Below are 22,333 nucleotides of genomic sequence, written 5' to 3' on the forward strand. Positions count from 1 at the left end.
TGCAGAGTGGGCCTGCCAAGCAGCCCTTGTGCTGGCACGGGTCTGGATGGCAGGTCTGGGATGCTGGGTTCCAGGGAAGCTGCACTCGAGCTGCATGAGAGCCAAATGGCTGCCCCTGGAAGCTGGAACATCTACTGCTTACTGCTAGGATTGCAATAGTTAATAGGTATCCAGCTGAACTGAGGATGTATGTAACAGTACAGTAGCATTTCTTGTCTATGAAAACATTTGCAAAACATTGTATGGGTTTAAATAAAGACTGTGAGACATCTCACCCAGCAGGATGGGGAAAATTTAAGCCAGTGTGCAGTACCCCAGTTTTTCTGTGCCTAGGTTGTCAGAGGTGACTTTGTGCATCTGAGAAGGGCTTGCCGCAGTTTCACATGGCACCTTGGATTACAGAGAGGGTGTCTGGGATGGGAATGGCCCAGTGAATGCTTTGCAGGTTAGCATTTGATTTAAAGGGGTGCATAAATCTTGTGCAGCAGCAGAATGTTCTCCCTTGTATGTTAACCCGTATCAGTTTTCCCTTGGGTTTTGACACCCTTGTGCAGAACAGGAACCATACACAGCACAGTAGTGGCAGTTCAGGCTTGTATATGAAAGTTAGTTTACATTTCTTGGGTAACCAAAGTGGTGAGAAAAAAATCCTCCATTCCACATTGCATAGAAGCTGTAATAGAACACTGTTATTCTGATGGCATGTTGAAGGGCTTGAGATTTTAGGGTGTTTCCTTTGCTTGTTTTCCTCATCCCCAAGATCAGTTCCCATGACCATGTCTTGGGCTTTAGCCAGCTTTTTTGTCTTTCATCTAGTATCTTTTCTTTTACGGGCATCGGGGCAGCTGGGGGAGAAAGGACAATTCTGGCTGTGATAGGGAAGTGTCACAGTTTGGCAAGAAACAAAGTCAAATAACATCTCTGAGCCTCACTCCTGGAGTTCTCACACAACCTGATAGTAAGAAGACATGCCTTGTGCATCCTCAAAGAGACAGAACAGATGCTAGTTAGGACCCTCCGGGATCCGAGAGGGATAAGCAAAGCCAACTTCATGACTCCGTTCATCTCCGCCAGGCTTGTAAGGTGAAATCAGTCATGTCAGTGTCAAAAATTGCTGTCAAGTCTAGGGTGTGAATATGGATATTTGTCATCTCCAGAGCTAAAGCTCTTCTTGCTCCAGCAGAACCATTCCTGTTATAGTCCTGATCCAGTGATGCAGATGTGGTTGCAGATTTGTTTCCTGACACTATTCAAACTTTTTCCCTGCCTGCAAGGTTAAGCTAGCATAATCCTCAGTAAAATGGTTCACATGGTGGTGGCTTCTCAAACACTGGCTGAACTACTGTATGGCTTGTGATAAACCTCTCTAATAATCTCTTAGAAAGATATTGACCGCCAAGGCCAGCAGTGACCTTCTGTTGTGCTATCCTCCAGCCAAAACTGATGCAGAGTTTTGACCTTCAGACCCTTTTCCATCCTTTCTGAAGACGTTTAGGGGAAATAAGGAAGAAAACCAGCAATAGGCTTGATTTTGATGGGGGCTAGGGTTCTGCTCTTCACTAAGCATTCAAGAAGCTCTTGAAAGTCTTGCCTGTGCTTTTCTATGGATAAATGAAGCTGTGACAATGAATTTACAACACATGTATTCTGCCAGGCCCTGACCCAGCAGAGTACTTAGACAAGCGTAACTTGAAGCTTATTGAATGCCATGCAGTTGCTTGCATGCTTTGGCTTGAGCACATCTGTAACATGTTGCTGGAGGTGGGCTGTTTCTCAGCATGAAGACTCCAAGGCAGGGATTGCTTAGGAAGGGGGTCAAATAATAAGAAAACAATGACCAAAAATCTGCCTGTTCATTGCAGTCTCTCTGGAAACACATGAGGTGGGTTTGGGGTGCAAGGACAAAATGGAAGGAGCAGAACAATAAGCTAGTTCAAGCACCTGAGAATATATTTGAAGCAAGAGGCAGATGAAAAAAAGGACAGTGACGTTTCCGAATGCACTTGAGTTCATGTTTTTTTTTCCTGCTACCAGTTGATGTACCACCTTTGTTACTGATTTTTTTTCTTTGAGCTGAAACTATACATTATCTTCTAATCCTTCTCCAGTGAAGTAAATCTAAAATGAAAACAAACAGCACATTTGGCCAACCCTGCCTTAAAATTACACATCAAGAACATTTTCAGTGACAAATACTTTCAAGGCAAACAAACTGAGGAGAAATTAAAAAATCTCTGTGGGGCACAAATATGTAATTACACTCACACAGGGAGCATTTTATCAGGTAAACCATCCTACTTTGTTAATTGAAATGCTGCAGCACAAGGTTTTTGACAAAGGGACTGAATATGTGTGCCTGTTTCTCACTGCTGCTGTTCCATTTCTCTCTGTCCTTTCCCTGTGTGCTCCAGCGATGAGGTAGTGATCACTACTGCTTCCTTTGTTCAAATATCCTCATTTCTACCACCTCCACTTAATTCTGGCAAGGGAATTTTTCCTTTCACTGGAGGCACAGGTTTGTAGTGGGCTTTGTTGATTTGAAAAACAACTCAAACCCCAGAAAACAGGAAAACTAAGCCTTTTTCTTAAATTAATTCTCCAGAAACAATAAAACTTTGAGAATTAAACAAACAAACAAACAAACAAAAAACAACAACCTACCAAACAAACAAACAAATAAAAAAAAAAACAAAAAACCCCAACCAAACAAAAAAGGCAGAAATAAGAAAAAGAACTGCAGGAAGTATGTACAGCTGTGTTGCCCTTATCCCATCACAGCAATCTTAAAAGTGTGAAGATGAGTCAGTGGAAGAAAGGCTGAAGTTTGTGACTGAAGAGATTTGAGGTCCAGATACCAAGCCTTTGCTTGTAGAAGCATTTGTCAGTATTTGGTGGCCATGGGCAACACTCAGTGAAATATTTACGGCACGAGCACTTCCAAGAAGCATGGCTGCTGGCAGGCTATTTTATTGTCTAAACGAAAACTGCAATGCCAGCTGCGGTTTTTCCCACCCATCTGTGATGGCTCTGCCATGCCAAATGGCCTGCCCTTAGACGCAAATGGAGCATACCCTCCCTGGGACAGAGTGATACAAGGTAGCCCCATACACAGACAGACTGCTAAAGCTTGCTCAGCAGTGCTGATCAACTGTGACAACTAGGCAGTGAGGAGACACAGTGCCCAGCCTTCCTCTAGAGCAGAACAGGATGCTGACATATTTTCTCCCTCTACGTCAATGGAGAATAATATGTTTTCTTCTCTTTCATGATGTATTGCCCGGTTCGATCTTTCTCTTGCATTTTCTCTCCCTCTAATGTGCTGTACTGAAGGTGTTCCAATCGCACAGACTTCAGCCATCATCATGTGGGGAAACTCAGAAAGGTTTCAATGATTTTCTTAATGAGCTTTGTATGTTCCGTATTCCCTTTCTGACTTGTGCCCCTCACTGTTTTTCTGCATATATCCTTCTCTTTCACAGTTCTTTTTGTAATGTCTAACCAGTATAACCTTGACTTCGTTTCTAGTTCTTTTTTCTAGACTCTGTTTTTAGTGTGAAAAAAAGAAGATTGACCTGAGCAATAGAGGGGTGACATTTCCAGAGAAAAAGGGCTTTACCATACTATGTACCTTTCCAAGTAAGTCACATCAAAAGCACGTAGATTTGTAATCCCCTGGAAATCATTCTAAAATGGCAAAATAAGTGATTTCTTTGTCTCTGTTTCCTTCATCTGACCTTACAACGTGATAACAACAGTGTGTCCTCCCACACAAGTGGTGTGGCTGAATAGCTAAGGATTGTGAGAAACTTTATTATTATTTAGAAACTAAACCACTGTGGTTGTTGACTAAGGAGTTGCCAGAACTCGGAAGACATGGTCTCCCTTTCATGTGATCTTGCCACAGAACATAACCCTTCCATACGGTTTAAGTGGATCTGAGGCTAAGACATCTCAAGAAAAGGGCTGAAGAATGAGCCAAGTGCTCTTTGTCTGACCAGACCTTTCTTTCACATTTCAGGGGGGTCACGGCTGGGCTAAGAAACAAGTCAGCCCCATAAATCCTATTTCCTGAATGGTTTTAATGGGGGAGTCAGCAAATGACACAGGTATACACTGAATCCTTGCAAAAGAAATCAGGTTCAGGGAAGGAAGATTTGCACCCAATTCACACAACAAAATGGAGTCAGGGATGCAGCTGGAGCCTTTGTCTGAACCTCAAAGCTGGAAACATCCTTAGGTCTCATGGTTTATACATGGTACAGTACAGTTCTACTCAGCTATAACATTGGAAGTAGGAAGGAATTCAAGTTGAGCTCCATATTTGTTACTCAAATGTAATGTGGGCTCTCAAAATCAGAGGGTGCTGTTGTGTAGGCACTGTAGGGGTACAGAACAAAAAGATTATGCCTGCCTGTTGTGGTTTAAACCCAGTCAGGTAACTCGTTCGCTCACTTCCCCCCCTTTCTTGCCCTCCCCCTGCTCCCGGAGGGACGGAGAGGAGAATCAAAAAGAATGCAACTCCCACGGGTTGAGATAAGAACAGTTTAGTAACTAAGGTATAACACAAATCACTACTGCTACCACCAATGATAACAATGATAAAGAAATAACAAGGAAAGAGAATACAACACCTCAGCACCAGCAGACCGATAACTTGCCCCCCTCAGCCCGACCAAGCACCGACCCATACCTCCTCCAACCCTGCAGTCTCCCAGCCCTTCCGGCTAACTCCCAGTTACATCCTGGGCATGACGTGCTGTGGTATGGAATACCTCTTTGGTCAGTTTGGGTCAGGTGTCCTGTCTCTGCTTCCTCCCGCCTTCCCCTCCTCCCTGGCAGAGCATGAGGCTCACAAAGTCCTTGGCCAAACCAAAACATCACTATCAGCTCTGTTCCCAAGCTGAAAGTCAAAACACTGCACTGCACCAGCTACCAAGAAGGGGAAAAATGACTGCTACTGCTGAACCCAGGACATTATCCACCCCTTATTCCATACCATTCACGTCATGCTCAGATCCCACATTTTCAATATACCATCACTCTTATCTCAGTGCACTCTTATCTTAGTGCATGGACCAGTCCCTATAAAGCTGCTGTGTCCATCTGGTCCATGATGTCAGGCTTCATCTCTTGTAACAGTCTTCCAGAGCAGGACTGTGTGCAGTGTTCACACTCGTGAATAACCTGGGCAATAGTGTCCATTGCTAAGTCCACCCCTCGATCATGAGTCCATCTCTGTGTTGCATCTCTGCTCTGATGGCCTGAAGTGCCATGGGCCCACCAGGCTTAAAATAATTCACTGTCCCCTTAAGCAGTTTCTGCAGCTTGTTGTTGGGGACTCCATACAGCTGCCTTCCATCTCCAACGCTTCCAAAGCACTGGAGGGGCCCAGCGGACTAGATACTTGCCCATACTGTCCCACACACCCTGCCACTCATGACTGTCCAGCTTTGGGGAAAACCTCTTGGTCCCCCTATATTTTTGTCTAACCCCAGACAAGACCCAAACCTGACTCTGCTTAACTTTTGAGATCAGACAAAATGGTTGTGGGTAGAACACAGTCTGTGTGTGTGCCAACATGCTGATCCCCATCACAATCAGCAGGCAGGTCCCAAGGATACCCAAAGGCCATTCAAAACCTTCAGAACTCTCACACGATGCTGCTGTACTTGTCACTGTGGTGTAGCCGCTGTGCTTGCCGGCTCTCCCACCACCAGCTTCTCTTTTCCTGAGTCCAGCTCTTCCTCCTCTGCCTTGCTGGGAAATGCTGCGTGGTCTCCTGCATCCTCCTGGGGCTCGGCGGGCGGCTGCCGGGGAATGCTCTCGGCCATCGCGGGGCTCGGCTCTTCCGCGGGGCTCGGCTCCTCCGCGGGGCTCGGCTCCTCCGCCGCCTTCTCCCGCTGCTCGGCAGCCGCTTCCTTCTGCTCCTCGACCGCCCCGACCTCCTCCACCGGCAGCCGTCCCCTCGCAGCCTCCGGCCCCGCTCCCGCCACCGCTTGGTCCCCGGGGCCGCTCTCCCGGGCCGGTTCGGCTGCCGCCGGCTCCCGGGGTCGCTCCCCCTCGGCTCCCCGCAGCCTCACGAAGATGGAGAGTAGGGCGAGGGCCAGGACGGTGAAGAGCAGCCGGACGGCCAGGTACAAGTCCACGGCCACGTCCGTCCCGCCCTGCTGCTGGAGCCCGCCCGTATTACAAGCCATTGCCATAAAGCACAGTGAGACAAGAACCTTAGCCCAGGCCCCACACTTGATAAACACTAACACAGCAAATACCGGCTCTAAGTAAGTTACAACATTCTGAAGCTGTGAGATCAACAAGAACAACTCTGAGAGCCAATAAATCAGCATTGTGACGAGTGACTATTAATCCGGTCAGATCTGTCGTTATCTCAACCCTTCGTGCCCCACGTTGGGCGCCAAAAGGAACTGTCGTGGTTTAAACCCAGTCAGGCAACTCGTTCGCTCACTTCCCCCCCTTTCTTGCCCTCCCCCTGCTCCCGGAGGGACGGAGAGGAGAATCAAAAAGAATGCAACTCCCACGGGTTGAGATAAGGACAGTTTAGTAACTAAGGTATAACACAAATCACTACTGCTACCACCAATGCTAATAATGATAAAGGAAATAACAAGGGAAGAGAATACAACACCTCAGGGCCAGCCAACCGATAACTCGCCCCCCTCAGCCCAACCAAGCACCGACCGATACCTCCTCCAACCCTGCAGTCCCCCAGCCCTTCCGGCTAACTCCCAGTTACATCCTGGGCATGACGTGCTGTGGTATGGAATACCTCTTTGGTCAGTTTGGGTCAGGTGTCCTGTCTCTGCTTCCTCCCGGCTTCCCCTCCTCCCTGGCAGAGCATGAGGCTCACAAAGTCCTTGGCCAAACCAAAGCATCGCTATCAGCTCTGTTCCCAGGCCAAAAGTCAAAACACTGCACTGCACCAGCTACCAAGAAGGGGAAAAATGACTGCTACTGCTGAACCCAGGACACTGCCCCAAGGAACTGACAACCTCAGTATAGGAGTGAAATGGAGAGAGTTGTGGGGAGGTGGAAACAAGGAGACAGTGTTGGCTAACATGGCTGACATCACTTACATTGATCCAGCAGTCTGACAGCTGTCAAAACATTTGGACTTATGAGAGCACAGAGGAGAGTTTTGGAATGATGGTCAGATACGGGATGCACACGAAGAATGTCCTCAGAGGCATTAGAGGCAGCTTGGAAGAAAATACATGTGGAACTTCAACAGACAGGTGATAAGACCAGAGACAGGTCTGTCAAGACAATATTAATTATTGGTAGGGACAGAGAGATGGTAGGTTTTATTAGAAGGGGCTGGGAAGAGTCTTGGAGGTAAAAAGCAGTAGCTTGTTTCCAACAGCTAGGAAACATTGAGGAGCAGTGACAGTGGCTTCTGCAACATCAGGTTCATGCAGGTGAATTCTCTCCTGGCACTAGGTAGTGGGGCAGGACAGCTTCTTCCTCCATGATGCACAGGAAGGTGACTGGGTGGATGTGGGACCAGTTACCTGAGCTGTGAAAAGGACCAGGGCTTTGAACTCCTTCTTAACCCATTTCTGGAAGGAAGCTCAGGCCACTGGCCTATGTTCTGACTTTAGTCTCTGTCTTTTACTGCAGAGACTGTTCTTGTTGTACATAAATATTTAACCGTTCCTTCAGATGTAGCAAATTAGTACGTTGAACATACAGGCAAGAGCCACTTTCTTTCTGACACTGATTTACACAAGGTTCAGCACAGGACATGTGAGAAATCTGGGTGATATAACAGAACATATTAACCATTATCCTGTTCATGCCCTTTCATTTTTATTTTTGAGTAAGTAGAGCCTCTTTTTTTCCTCTCTAGAAGAATCTAGTGTAAGAATCCCACCAATGCTTTGGAGGACCTAGGTGGGAAGATGAGTGCCCAGCAGCTGAAATTCAGATACTATGAAGATTTTTCTGGTGGAAATTGCAGCATCCAGAGAATTTCATTATCTTGAGTGTTAAGCAGAGGTTTTAATATAGACATCCAAGTCCACTTTTGGCTCTAGGTTTTGGTACACTAGGTATTTTGTCCTTGGCCTGTTTCATTAGACAAATGCTTCTGGCAATAGGATATTCACCATTGATTCTTCAATATCCTTGGCTGGTTTGTGTCCCTCCTGAGTCACATTCATGGGGATACTCTTCCATATTTTTCTCTTACTTTTCTTCATCTTTTGAGCTGCATGGTGGATGCTTGCTCAATAAACAGTGTTTGAAGTCAGTCATCTCCAGGTATCTGTGTTGAACGAAGCTACTGTACCGTGGCATAGAGTGCAAACAGAGAAGCTTAGTACATGCTGTTAGGTTCACATGAAGCCCTCAAACACAGCTTATGAGGATTTCCTTACTGACAGCTCTGCAGATGCTTGAAGGAGTTTGACACTGCATAATTTTCATATTTGATTACTAATATTTTTGTAAAATGCAAGATTGGCTTGAGTTTATGTAAAATGCAAATATGGCATCTTGCATCGATTTGGACAGTTTGTTATTCAGAATGCTAGAATCATAGAATAGTTAGGGTTAGAAAGGACCTTAAGATCATCAAGTTCCAACCCCCCTGCCATGGGCAGAGACACATCACTCTAAACCATGTCACCCAAGGCTCTGTCCAACCTGGTCTTGAACACCGCCAGGGATGGAGCATTCAAAGCTTCCCTGGTGTCGTGGTTTAAACCCAGTCAGGTAATTCGTTCGCTCACTTCCCCCCCTTTTCTTGCCCTCCCCTGCTCTCGGAGGGACGGAGAGGAAAATCGAAAAGAATGCAACTCCCACGGGTTGAGATAAGAACAGTTTAGTAACTAAGGTATAACACAGATCACTACTGCTACCACCAATGATAATAATGATACAGGAAATAACAAGGGAAGAGAATACATCATCTCACCACCAGCCGACCGATAACTCGCCCCCCCCCAGCCCGGCCAAGCTCTGACCGATACCTCCTCCAACCCTGCAGTCCCCCAGCCCTTCCGGCTAACTCCCAGTTACATCCTGGGCATGACGTGCTGTGGTATGGAATACCTCTTTGGTCAGTTTGGGTCAGGTGTCCTGTCTCTGCTTCCTCCCGCCTTCCCCTCCTCCCTGGCAGAGCATGAGGCTCACAAAGTCCTTGGCCAAACCAAAGCATCGCTATCAGCTCTGTTCCCAGGCCAAAAGTCAAAACACTGCACTGCACCAGCTACCAAGAAGGGGAAAAATGACTGCTACTGCTGAACCCAGGACACTGCCCCAAGGAACTGACAACCTCAGTATAGGAGTGAAATGGAGAGAGTTGTGGGGAGGTGGAAACAAGGAGACAGTGTTGGCTAACATGGCTGACATCACTTACATTGATCCAGCAGTCTGACAGCTGTCAAAACATTTGGACTTATGAGAGCACAGAGGAGAGTTTTGGAATGATGGTCAGATACGGGATGCACACGAAGAATGTCCTCAGAGGCATTAGAGGCAGCTTGGAAGAAAATACATGTGGAACTTCAACAGACAGGTGATAAGACCAGAGACAGGTCTGTCAAGACAATATTAATTATTGGTAGGGACAGAGAGATGGTAGGTTTTATTAGAAGGGGCTGGGAAGAGTCTTGGAGGTAAAAAGCAGTAGCTTGTTTCCAACAGCTAGGAAACATTGAGGAGCAGTGACAGTGGCTTCTGCAACATCAGGTTCATGCAGGTGAATTCTCTCCTGGCACTAGGTAGTGGGGCAGGACAGCTTCTTCCTCCATGATGCACAGGAAGGTGACTGGGTGGATGTGGGACCAGTTACCTGAGCTGTGAAAAGGACCAGGGCTTTGAACTCCTTCTTAACCCATTTCTGGAAGGAAGCTCAGGCCACTGGCCTATGTTCTGACTTTAGTCTCTGTCTTTTACTGCAGAGACTGTTCTTGTTGTACATAAATATTTAACCGTTCCTTCAGATGTAGCAAATTAGTACGTTGAACATACAGGCAAGAGCCACTTTCTTTCTGACACTGATTTACACAAGGTTCAGCACAGGACATGTGAGAAATCTGGGTGATATAACAGAACATATTAACCATTATCCTGTTCATGCCCTTTCATTTTTATTTTTGAGTAAGTAGAGCCTCTTTTTTTCCTCTCTAGAAGAATCTAGTGTAAGAATCCCACCAATGCTTTGGAGGACCTAGGTGGGAAGATGAGTGCCCAGCAGCTGAAATTCAGATACTATGAAGATTTTTCTGGTGGAAATTGCAGCATCCAGAGAATTTCATTATCTTGAGTGTTAAGCAGAGGTTTTAATATAGACATCCAAGTCCACTTTTGGCTCTAGGTTTTGGTACACTAGGTATTTTGTCCTTGGCCTGTTTCATTAGACAAATGCTTCTGGCAATAGGATATTCACCATTGATTCTTCAATATCCTTGGCTGGTTTGTGTCCCTCCTGAGTCACATTCATGGGGATACTCTTCCATATTTTTCTCTTACTTTTCTTCATCTTTTGAGCTGCATGGTGGATGCTTGCTCAATAAACAGTGTTTGAAGTCAGTCATCTCCAGGTATCTGTGTTGAACGAAGCTACTGTACCGTGGCATAGAGTGCAAACAGAGAAGCTTAGTACATGCTGTTAGGTTCACATGAAGCCCTCAAACACAGCTTATGAGGATTTCCTTACTGACAGCTCTGCAGATGCTTGAAGGAGTTTGACACTGCATAATTTTCATATTTGATTACTAATATTTTTGTAAAATGCAAGATTGGCTTGAGTTTATGTAAAATGCAAATATGGCATCTTGCATCGATTTGGACAGTTGGTTATTCAGAATGCTAGAATCATAGAATAGTTAGGGTTAGAAAGGACCTTAAGATCATCAAGTTCCAACCCCCCTGCCATGGGCAGAGACACATCACTCTAAACCATGTCACCCAAGGCTCTGTCCAACCTGGTCTTGAACACCACCAGGGATGGAGCATTCAAAGCTTCCCTGGTGTCGTGGTTTAAACCCAGTCAGGTAATTCGTTCGCTCACTTCCCCCCCTTTTCTTGCCCTCCCCCTGCTCTCGGAGGGACGGAGAGGAAAATCGAAAAGAATGCAACTCCCACGGGTTGAGATAAGAACAGTTTAGTAACTAAGGTATAACACAGATCACTACTGCTACCACCAATGATAATAATGATACAGGAAATAACAAGGGAAGAGGATACATCATTTCACCACCAGCCGACCGATAACTCGCCCCCCCCCAGCCCGGCCAAGCTCTGACCGATACCTCCTCCAACCCTGCAGTCCCCCAGCCCTTCCGGCTAACTCCCAGTTACATCCTGGGCATGACGTGCTGTGGTATGGAATACCTCTTTGGTCAGTTTGGGTCAGGTGTCCTGTCTCTGCTTCCTCCCGCCTTCCCCTCCTCCCTGGCAGAGCATGAGGCTCACAAAGTCCTTGGCCAAACCAAAGCATCGCTATCAGCTCTGTTCCCAGGCCAAAAGTCAAAACACTGCACTGCACCAGCTACCAAGAAGGGGAAAAATGACTGCTACTGCTGAACCCAGGACACTGCCCCAAGGAACTGACAACCTCAGTATAGGAGTGAAATGGAGAGAGTTGTGGGGAGGTGGAAACAAGGAGACAGTGTTGGCTAACATGGCTGACATCACTTACATTGATCCAGCAGTCTGACAGCTGTCAAAACATTTGGACTTATGAGAGCACAGAGGAGAGTTTTGGAATGATGGTCAGATACGGGATGCACACGAAGAATGTCCTCAGAGGCATTAGAGGCAGCTTGGAAGAAAATACATGTGGAACTTCAACAGACAGGTGATAAGACCAGAGACAGGTCTGTCAAGACAATATTAATTATTGGTAGGGACAGAGAGATGGTAGGTTTTATTAGAAGGGGCTGGGAAGAGTCTTGGAGGTAAAAAGCAGTAGCTTGTTTCCAACAGCTAGGAAACATTGAGGAGCAGTGACAGTGGCTTCTGCAACATCAGGTTCATGCAGGTGAATTCTCTCCTGGCACTAGGTAGTGGGGCAGGACAGCTTCTTCCTCCATGATGCACAGGAAGGTGACTGGGTGGATGTGGGACCAGTTACCTGAGCTGTGAAAAGGACCAGGGCTTTGAACTCCTTCTTAACCCATTTCTGGAAGGAAGCTCAGGCCACTGGCCTATGTTCTGACTTTAGTCTCTGTCTTTTACTGCAGAGACTGTTCTTGTTGTACATAAATATTTAACCGTTCCTTCAGATGTAGCAAATTAGTACGTTGAACATACAGGCAAGAGCCACTTTCTTTCTGACACTGATTTACACAAGGTTCAGCACAGGACATGTGAGAAATCTGGGTGATATAACAGAACATATTAACCATTATCCTGTTCATGCCCTTTCATTTTTATTTTTGAGTAAGTAGAGCCTCTTTTTTTCCTCTCTAGAAGAATCTAGTGTAAGAATCCCACCAATGCTTTGGAGGACCTAGGTGGGAAGATGAGTGCCCAGCAGCTGAAATTCAGATACTATGAAGATTTTTCTGGTGGAAATTGCAGCATCCAGAGAATTTCATTATCTTGAGTGTTAAGCAGAGGTTTTAATATAGACATCCAAGTCCACTTTTGGCTCTAGGTTTTGGTACACTAGGTATTTTGTCCTTGGCCTGTTTCATTAGACAAATGCTTCTGGCAATAGGATATTCACCATTGATTCTTCAATATCCTTGGCTGGTTTGTGTCCCTCCTGAGTCACATTCATGGGGATACTCTTCCATATTTTTCTCTTACTTTTCTTCATCTTTTGAGCTGCATGGTGGATGCTTGCTCAATAAACAGTGTTTGAAGTCAGTCATCTCCAGGTATCTGTGTTGAACGAAGCTACTGTACCGTGGCATAGAGTGCAAACAGAGAAGCTTAGTACATGCTGTTAGGTTCACATGAAGCCCTCAAACACAGCTTATGAGGATTTCCTTACTGACAGCTCTGCAGATGCTTGAAGGAGTTTGACACTGCATAATTTTCATATTTGATTACTAATATTTTTGTAAAATGCAAGATTGGCTTGAGTTTATGTAAAATGCAAATATGGCATCTTGCATCGATTTGGACAGTTGGTTATTCAGAATGCTAGAATCATAGAATAGTTAGGGTTAGAAAGGACCTTAAGATCATCAAGTTCCAACCCCCCTGCCATGGGCAGAGACACATCACTCTAAACCATGTCACCCAAGGCTCTGTCCAACCTGGTCTTGAACACCGCCAGGGATGGAGCATTCAAAGCTTCCCTGGTGTCGTGGTTTAAACCCAGTCAGGTAATTCGTTCGCTCACTTCCCCCCCTTTTCTTGCCCTCCCCCTGCTCTCGGAGGGACGGAGAGGAAAATCGAAAAGAATGCAACTCCCACAGGTTGAGATAAGAACAGTTTAGTAACTAAGGTATAACACAGATCACTACTGCTACCACCAATGATAATAATGATACAGGAAATAACAAGGGAAGAGAATACATCATCTCACCACCAGCCGACCGATAACTCGCCCCCCCCCAGCCCGGCCAAGCTCTGACCGATACCTCCTCCAACCCTGCAGTCCCCCAGCCCTTCCGGCTAACTCCCAGTTACATCCTGGGCATGACGTGCTGTGGTATGGAATACCTCTTTGGTCAGTTTGGGTCAGGTGTCCTGTCTCTGCTTCCTCCCGCCTTCCCCTCCTCCCTGGCAGAGCATGAGGCTCACAAAGTCCTTGGCCAAACCAAAACATCGCTTGTTATCAGCTCTGTTCCCGAGCTGAAAGTCAAAACACTGCACTGCACCAGCTACCAAGAAGGGGAAAAATGACTGCTACTGCTGAACCCAGGACATTATCCACCCCTTATTCCATACCATTCACGTCATGCTCATATCCCACATTTTCAATATACCATCACTCTTATCAGTGCACTCTTAGTGCATGGACCAGTCCCCTATAAAGCTGCTGAGTCCATCTGGTCCATGATGTCAGGCTCCATCTCTTGTAACAGTCTTCCAGAGCAGGAGAGACTGTGTGCAGTGTTCACACTCGTGAATAACCTGGGCAATAGTGTCCATTGCTAAGTCCACCCCTCGATCATGAGTCCATCTCTGTGTTGCATCTCTGCTCTGATGGCCTGAAGTGCCATGGGCCCACCAGGCTCAAAATAATTCACTGTCCCCTTCAGCAGTTTCTGCAGGTTGTTGCTGGGGACTCCATACAGCTGCCTTCCATCTCCAATGCTTCCAAAGCACTGGAGGGGCCCAGTGGACTAGATACTTGCCCATACTGTCCCACACACCCTGCCACTCATGACTGTCCAGCTTTGGGGAAAACCTCTTGGTCCCCCTATATTGTTGTATAACTGCAGACAAGACCCAAACCTGACTCTGCTTAACTTTTGAGATCAGACAAAATGGTTGTGGGTAGAACACAGTCTGTGTGTGTGCCAACATGCTGATCCCCATCACAATCAGCAGGCAGGTCCCAAGGATACCCAAAGGCCATTCAAGACCTCCAGAACTCTCAAACGATGCTGCCGTACTTGTCACTGGGGCTGGTGTAGCTGCTGTGCTTGCCGGCTCTCCCACCACCAGCTTCTCTTTTCCTGAGTCCAGCTCTTCCTCCTCTGCCTTGCTGGGAAATGCTGCGGGGTCTCCTGCATCCTCCTGGGGCTCGGCGGGCGGCTGCCGGGAAGTGCTCTCGGCCGTCGCGGGGCTGGGCTCGGCCGCGGGGCTGGGCTCGGCCGCGGGCTCGGCTCCTCCGCCGCCTTCTCCCGGTGCTCGGCAGCCGCTTCCTTCCTCTCCTCGACCGCCCCGGCCTCCCCCACCGGCCGCTGTCCCCTCGCGGCCTCCGGCCCCGCTCCCGCCGCCGCTTGGTCCCCGGGGCCGCTCTCCCGGGCCGCTTCGCCTGCCGCCGGCTCCTGGGGCCGCTCTCCCTCGGCTCCCCGCAGCCTCACGAAGATGGAGAGTAGGGCGAGGGCCAGGACGGTGAAGAGCAGCCGGACGGCCAGGTACAAGTCCACGGCCACGTCCGTCCCGCCCTGATGCTGGAGCCCGCCCGTATTACAAGCCATTGCCATAAAGCACAGCGAGACAAGAACCTTACCCCAGGCCCCATACTTGATAAACACTAACACAGCAAATACCGGCTCTAAGTAAGTTACAACATTCTGAAGCTGTGAGATCAACAAGAACAACTCTGAGAGCCAATAAATCAGCATTGTGACGAGCTACTATTAATCCAGTCAGATCTGTCGTTATCTCAACCCCTCGATGCCCCACGTTGGGCGCCAAAAGGAACTGTCGTGGTTTAAACCCAGTCAGGTAATTCGTTCGCTCACTTCCCCCCCTTTTCTTGCCCTCCCCCTGCTCTCGGAGGGACGGAGAGGAAAATCGAAAAGAATGCAACTCCCACAGGTTGAGATAAGAACAGTTTAGTAACTAAGGTATAACACAGATCACTACTGCTACCACCAATGATAATAATGATACAGGAAATAACAAGGGAAGAGAATACATCATCTCACCACCAGCCGACCGATAACTCGCCCCCCCCCAGCCCGGCCAAGCTCTGACCGATACCTCCTCCAACCCTGCAGTCCCCCAGCCCTTCCGGCTAACTCCCAGTTACATCCTGGGCATGACGTGCTGTGGTATGGAATACCTCTTTGGTCAGTTTGGGTCAGGTGTCCTGTCTCTGCTTCCTCCCACCTTCCCCTCCTCCCTGGCAGAGCATGAGGCTCACAAAGTCCTTGGCCAAACCAAAACATCGCTTGTTATCAGCTCTGTTCCCGAGCTGAAAGTCAAAACATTGCACTGCACCAGCTACCAAGAAGGGGAAAAATGACTGCTACTGCTGAACCCAGGACACCTGGGCAACTCATTCCAGTGCCTCAACACCCTTACAGGAAAGAACTTCTTCCTTATATCCAATCTGAACTTCCCCTGTTTAAGTTTGAACCCGTTACCCCTTCTCCTATCACTACAGTCCCTAATGAAGAGTCCCTCCCCAGCATCCCTATAGGCCCCCTTCAGATACTGGAAGGCTGCTATGAGGTCTCCACGCAGCCTTCTCTTCTCCGGGCTGAACAGCCCCAACTTTCTCAGCCTGTCTTCATACGGGAGGTGCTCCAGTCCCTCGATCATCCTTGTGGTCCTCCTCTGGACTTGTTCCAACAGTTCCATGTCCTTTTTATGTTGAGGACACCAGAACTACACACAATACTCCAAGTGAGGTCTCACAAGAGCAGAGTAGAGGGGCAGGATCACCTCCTTTGACGTGCTGGTCACACTCCTTTTGATGCAGCCCAGGATACAGTTGGCTTTCTGGGCTGCAAGCACACACTGAAGCCGGCTCATGTTCATTTTCTCATCGACCAACACCCCCAAGTCCTTCTTCTCAGGGCTGCTCTGAATCTCTTCTCTTCCCAACCTGTAGCTATGCCTGGAATTGCTCTGACCCAGGTGTAGAACCTTGCACTTGTAGTGGTTAAACTTCATAAGATTGCCACCTTAAACCTAAACTTCATAAGGTGGGCACCAACCCACCTCACAAGCATGTCAAAGTCCCTCTGGATGGCATTCCTTCCCTCCAGGGTATCAACCGAACCACACAGCTTGGTGTCATCGGCAAACTTGCTGACGGTGCACTCAATCCCACTGTCTATGTTGCCAGCAAAGATATTGAACAAGATCGATCCCAACACCGATCCCTGAGGGACACCAGTTGTTACTGGTCTCCAAATGGACATTGAGCCATCGACCACAACTCTTTCTGTGTGTCCATCCAGCCAGTTCTTTATCCACCGAGTGGTCCACCTATCAAATTGGTTCAATTATAATTTTTCACCTAATATTTTCCAAGGAACGTCTTTCTCAGACATTTTGGTATCTCTTAGAAGAGATTGCCTTTCAGACAACCACATCACCCAGTGCTGAATTGTCAGGGGTGGGAATGCAGGGGCAAAATCTTTTTGAAGAGTGATGATTCAATACTGTGGTTTTGTTTGTCATTTGAAAAACAGCTTAGGATCCTGCTGAACATTGGGGCAATAACTTCAGGCTGTGGCCTTGCCACAACACCAGACAGGTTGGCCAAAAATTTCCAAAGGTTTTGATTGATACCTTTTCCTTGCGTTTTGGTAAAAATATTATGCTCTTGTATTTCCTGCTTGGGCTTTTTGTTATTTCAGATTGGTGAACCTCTATCTATTTCAGTGCCTGCCTTTTTATTCTTATATTGTTAGTTAATTAATCCAGGCTGCTTTCGCTGAGAGCTGTAACACTTGCTCCTGCTGGTGGGAAGGGCATTTCATTAATCCAAACTGTGATGCCACCTAGAAAGTCCACCTGCCTGTGGTTCTTTAAAATCCCTCAGTGATTTTGTAAACCAGATGAGACCAGCGAAGTGTTTGCCAAACTCAGATTTAGTCTGTGGTACAGTTGTAGCTGGACGAATTGTTGAAGTACTAGTTGAACCATGTTATTCCCTGGTAAAGCTGCCCTGTCCCTTCTGAAGAATTACAGGGACACCTCAGAAAAGGGAAAATTAATTTTCCACCTCTTTTTGAAATACTGAAATTCCTTCTGTAAGACATTGCCTTTCCATTTCAATGAGTTGTTTTAGCTTTTTCCTTTCGTTTCATCTGCCTTTGTCACCAAAACACACCATTCAATTATCTTCTTTTTTTAATGGCCTTGACAGCATGCTGCAGTCCAGTAGAGGGGAAGCAAGAGATGGGAGGGTTACCTGGTGAAGCAGTCTGCAGGGCAGAGTTCCTGTTAGCTGGGCTCCATGGACAGAGCCACAGGATGGGTAGTGGCAGAAAGAGGGAGTCCTGACAGTGGAGTCATGCTGTACAAACATATTAGGAATAGTTAGAACTGTTGGGGAGCAGAAGGAAATTACATTTGTACAAGTATCACACTGGACTGGTTGGATAAAAAGAAACATTTCTTCTCCTCTCCAGATTCAGTATAGGTATTTCTTGAGTAGAAGTACAAAGAAAGCTGAGATGTTCAGACGATTTGCTGACTTGCATTGTCCAACGCTTGTTTTTAACTGAACCATCACATGTATCCTCAAATATTTTCCACAGTTTTTGCTGAGCCTGAATTGCTTACGAGTAAACAGTGGTCATTCTTCAAGGACTTGCCTATATTCATTTTATTTGAACCTTCTGGCACCTATTTTGACTACATAGGCATTTGCAAACTTTGCTGGTGTATGTTAACTCTTGTTCAGTAACTTGCGAGCAGGTATTCATGCAGATTCATGGTGAAAAGCCAGACAGCAGACTGTGCTTGAAAGAGTAACCTTTACAACACTGTCACTCTCGAACAAGGCTATAATGGCTCCATTCAATGGACTTCACCTCTCATGAACCTCAACAACCCCATATAAACACTGTCTATCATCTAAGGCACCTATCTAAATGCACCTGGAGTAGAACAGAGTACATGGCATGTGAAGGAGCCTAAAGATACTGGAGGGCTCAGGTGTTCAGCTCTTGTACATCTCAGTGTGGGTTGTGTCTTCAGCCTGGTTAGAAGACCTGGTCAGCCCAGCAGCATGGCATATACGCCTCAAGAACGCTGTTGGACAGTGTTGCTTTGTATCCTGATCACGTAGACAACGTTTTTTTTCTGAACAATTCAGGTGGTAGCTTTGAGGGAAAAACTTACCTCTGGCCCCTCATAAACAAATCCAGCTTTATTTTAAAACCCATGCATTTTCTTCACTCTGCAGCATCTGTCAAAGAACTGCTTCAACACTGAAGCATTTGGGAGCTGTAACTTAACTTCCACCCTGAAACTATTTGGCTTGTTCTGGTATGTTCTTCTACTAATGCCAGTTTTCTGTCTAAGTAGGCTTCTTTGCTTTGTTGTACTTACTTTTCTGCCATATTTCTACAGGGAAAGCAGAATGTTTTGCATCCTCTCTTGGAAAAATGAAATTCCCATCTCTTCTCTGTACTTTTTAACATGGGAGGATTTCTCCTGAATGAGGCACCTGCTCTATCAGTGTCCTTGGAAAGGGTCAGTGACACTTTCCAAACTCCATTGGCTGCATCTGGCTGGAAAACCCTAGGACTGCGTTTGGCTTTTCCATTGCCACAGGATTTTGGGGTCCTGCAGGTACCCTCGAAATAGTGCATCCCAGTTTTATGTCTGATTTTTGTCAGCTAAGGGGCATTCCTTAAAGTGAACTTTCTTAAATTACTCTTACATCTGTGACTCCTGAAATCATCATCATGTTGCCACAGGATTTTCACTTTTCCTAAATGCCTCTCAACCTCGTATCTTCAGCAAACTGAATTTGTACCTTTCCATATTTCTCCCTCCTTTGAAGAAATACCTTTCCATTTCTCTTTACACTCACATAAACTTTTGTTACTTCATTTCACATGGACTCTTTTGCCTGGGCAAAACCTAGAGTCTCTGGTTAATGTAATGTGTCATTGCAAAGTGTCTTCGCTTGGCCATCTCTACAAGGATTTGCCTGCCTGAGCTCTGAAATTATGTAATTTTAATTGGCCTTTAATTTGGGAAGATTGTATAATATACTTAAATAAAAACCACAGAGGTGTTGTTAACACATAGGTTAGAAATTACAACAAAAAAAAAAAAGATAACTGACTGAATTGCTTTTGAGATCATATGGGCAAATTCATATTTACTTTCCCATGTACTTAATGTGAAATATACCAGAAAGCCCAAATTAGAAAATTACAAGGACTTAAATCTATGTTACAAAAATATGTTTCTGTGGCTCTGGAGGTTGTAAACATGCTTTCCAAGTAGAGCTGTATATTGCATTTATGCTGATTTAATCATTCATTAAACATTACTAAGAGGCCAATTATGCTGTTCAAGAATAAGATGTTTTACGAGAAAATGACAAAAAGATACATGTAATCATTGAAATGCCAGTTTACAATCAGATAGGATGGGAAATAATCCCTTTAGCAAGCTTAAGCTTTTTACATATTAATGGCAACATTGGGGAGAATGGAAAGAGGGCTTTAACAGCCTTGCGGCCTTCCAGCCCTAATCAGAAAGTTAGTGCTTGTGATGCTCTGGACAACGATTTAATGCACTGTTTTATTCTGTAGCAGAGATACCATGAGAGATGTTCTTTAATTGACCTAGTTGCAGTTTAACAATTGTGCCTACAAACAGAAATATTAGGGTAGAGAAAAGATGGGCTAGAAATATTATTCTGACACTTCAGAGGGGTGAGATGTTCTGGGGAGGTAAGAGAGTAAAGATCCACTGGGACATTTCCACACTTATAGGCCAGTGTCAAAAACTTTGTGGAAAACAGAGAATGGAAGGATGACATATACCAGTAAAATCATAATGGTGAAATCATGGCTGCTGTAGAAATGGGGAGGAAGAGAAACCCTTTCCAACTTTCTTCCAATACAAGACTTAAGGACATCATACAAAATTGATGGGTCATAGGTGCAAAACAAACAGGAAAAGGTAGTTCACTGCACAAAATGTTGTAAAGTGGTGGAACTCCTTCCTTCAGGATCTGGTGGATGCTCTAAGGTTGTATCAGTTCAAAATGTAAGCAGATAAATTAATGAAAATCATAGAATCATAGAATAGTTAGGGTTGGAAAGGACCTTAAGATCATCAAGTTCCACCCCCCCTGCTGTGGGCAGGGACACCTCACACTAAACCATATCACCCAAGGCCTCATCCAACCTGGTCTTCAACACTGGCAGGGATAGAGCATTCACAACCTCCCTGGGCAACCTATTCCAGTGCCTCACCACCCTTTACAGTAAGGAACTTTTTACTTATATCCAATCTAAACTTCCCCTGTTTAAGTTTTAACCCATTATCCCTTGTGCTATCACTACAGTCCCTAATGAATACTCCCTCCCCAGCATCCCTATACCCCCACCTTCAGATACTGGAAGGCTGCTATGAGGTCTCCATGCAGCCTTCTCTTCTCCAGGCTGAACAACCCCAACTTCCTCAGCCTGTCTTCATACGGGAGGAGCTCCAGTCCCCTGATCATCCTCGTGGCCCCCCTCTGGACTTGTTCCAACAGTTCCATGTCCTTTTTATGTTGAGGACACCAGAACTGCACACAATACTCCAGGTGAGGTCTCACAAGAGCAGAGTACAAGGGCAGGATCACCTCCTTTGACCTGCTGGTCACTCTCCTCTTGGTGCAGCCCAGGATATGGTTGGCTTTCTGGGCTGCGAGCACACACTGAAGCCAGCTCATGCTCATTTTCTCATCGATCAACACCCCCAAGTTCTTGTCCTCAGGGCTGCTCTGAATCTCTTCTCTGCCCAACCTGTAGCTGTGCCTGGGATTGCTCTGACCCACGTGTAGGACCTTGCACTTGGCATGGTTGAACTTCATAAGGTTGCCATCAGCCCACCTCACAAGAATGTCGAGGTCCCTCTGGATGGCATTCCTTCCCTCCAGCGTATCAACCGAACCACACAGCTTGGTGTCATCGGCAAACTTGCTGAGGGTGCACTCAATCCCACTGTCCATGTCAGCGACAAAGATGTTGAACAAGACCGGTCCCAACACTGATCCCTGAGGGACACCATTTGTTACTGGTCTCCAGCCAGACATTGAGCCATTGACCACAACTCTTTGTGTGTGGCCATCCAGCCAGTTCTTTATCCACCGAGTGGTCCATCCATCAAATTGATGTCTCTCCAATTTAGAGACAAGGACGTTGCATGGGACAGTGTCGAATGCTTTGCACAAGTCCAGGTAGATGACATCAACTGCTCTACCCCTGTCCATCAGTTCTGTAGCCCCATCCTAGAAGGCCACCAAATTGGTCAGGCAGGATTTCCCCTTAGTGAAGCCATGCTGGCTGTCACCAAGCACCTTGTTGATTTTCATGTGCTTTAGCATGCCTTCCAGGAGAATCTGCTCCAAGATTTTGCCAGACACAGAGGTGAGACTGACTGGTCTGTAATTCCCTGGGGCATCCATTTTCGCCTTGAAACTGGCTGTTATATTTCCCTTTTTCCAGTCGTCGGGAACTTCACCTGACTGCCATGATTTCTCAAATATGATGGCCAGTGGCTTAGCAACTTCATTCGCCAGCTCCTTCAAACAAATAAAGTTGTGTGTGAGCTATTAAGCACCATCTTCCTCTTGCTTTTGAGGTTTCTCAGTCACAAAGTTTTACACTCTGGGAAAATGTGCTATGGAAACATCAGTCTGGTTTGTAAACTGCCATTAGCCATTTGCTTTCTATAGCTATTGGAGGGAGGATGAGTCAAATGGACCTTTCAGCACTGCCATTCTTCTGGCTTCATATGTGTACATGTGTTTATGTATCAA

The 22,333-nt window shown here is 46.3% G+C and overlaps 1 long non-coding RNA gene across 1 annotated transcript; it reads left to right on the forward strand.

Annotated features, from left to right (window-relative positions):
* Nucleotides 1-415: 415 nt before the first annotated feature.
* On the forward strand, nt 416-8,268 carry LOC134163523 (uncharacterized). Its single transcript, XR_009964759.1, has 3 exons — nt 416-3,636; nt 4,019-4,106; nt 7,865-8,268. It is a non-coding gene; the product is annotated as an uncharacterized LOC134163523 (long non-coding RNA).
* Nucleotides 8,269-22,333: the final 14,065 nt, after the last annotated feature.

This window comes from Pezoporus occidentalis, unplaced genomic scaffold, assembly GCF_034315485.1.
Source record: "Pezoporus occidentalis ecotype Australia unplaced genomic scaffold, CSIRO_AGI_Poc_V1 ctg200, whole genome shotgun sequence".
Lineage (NCBI taxonomy): Eukaryota > Metazoa > Chordata > Aves > Psittaciformes > Psittacidae > Pezoporus > Pezoporus occidentalis.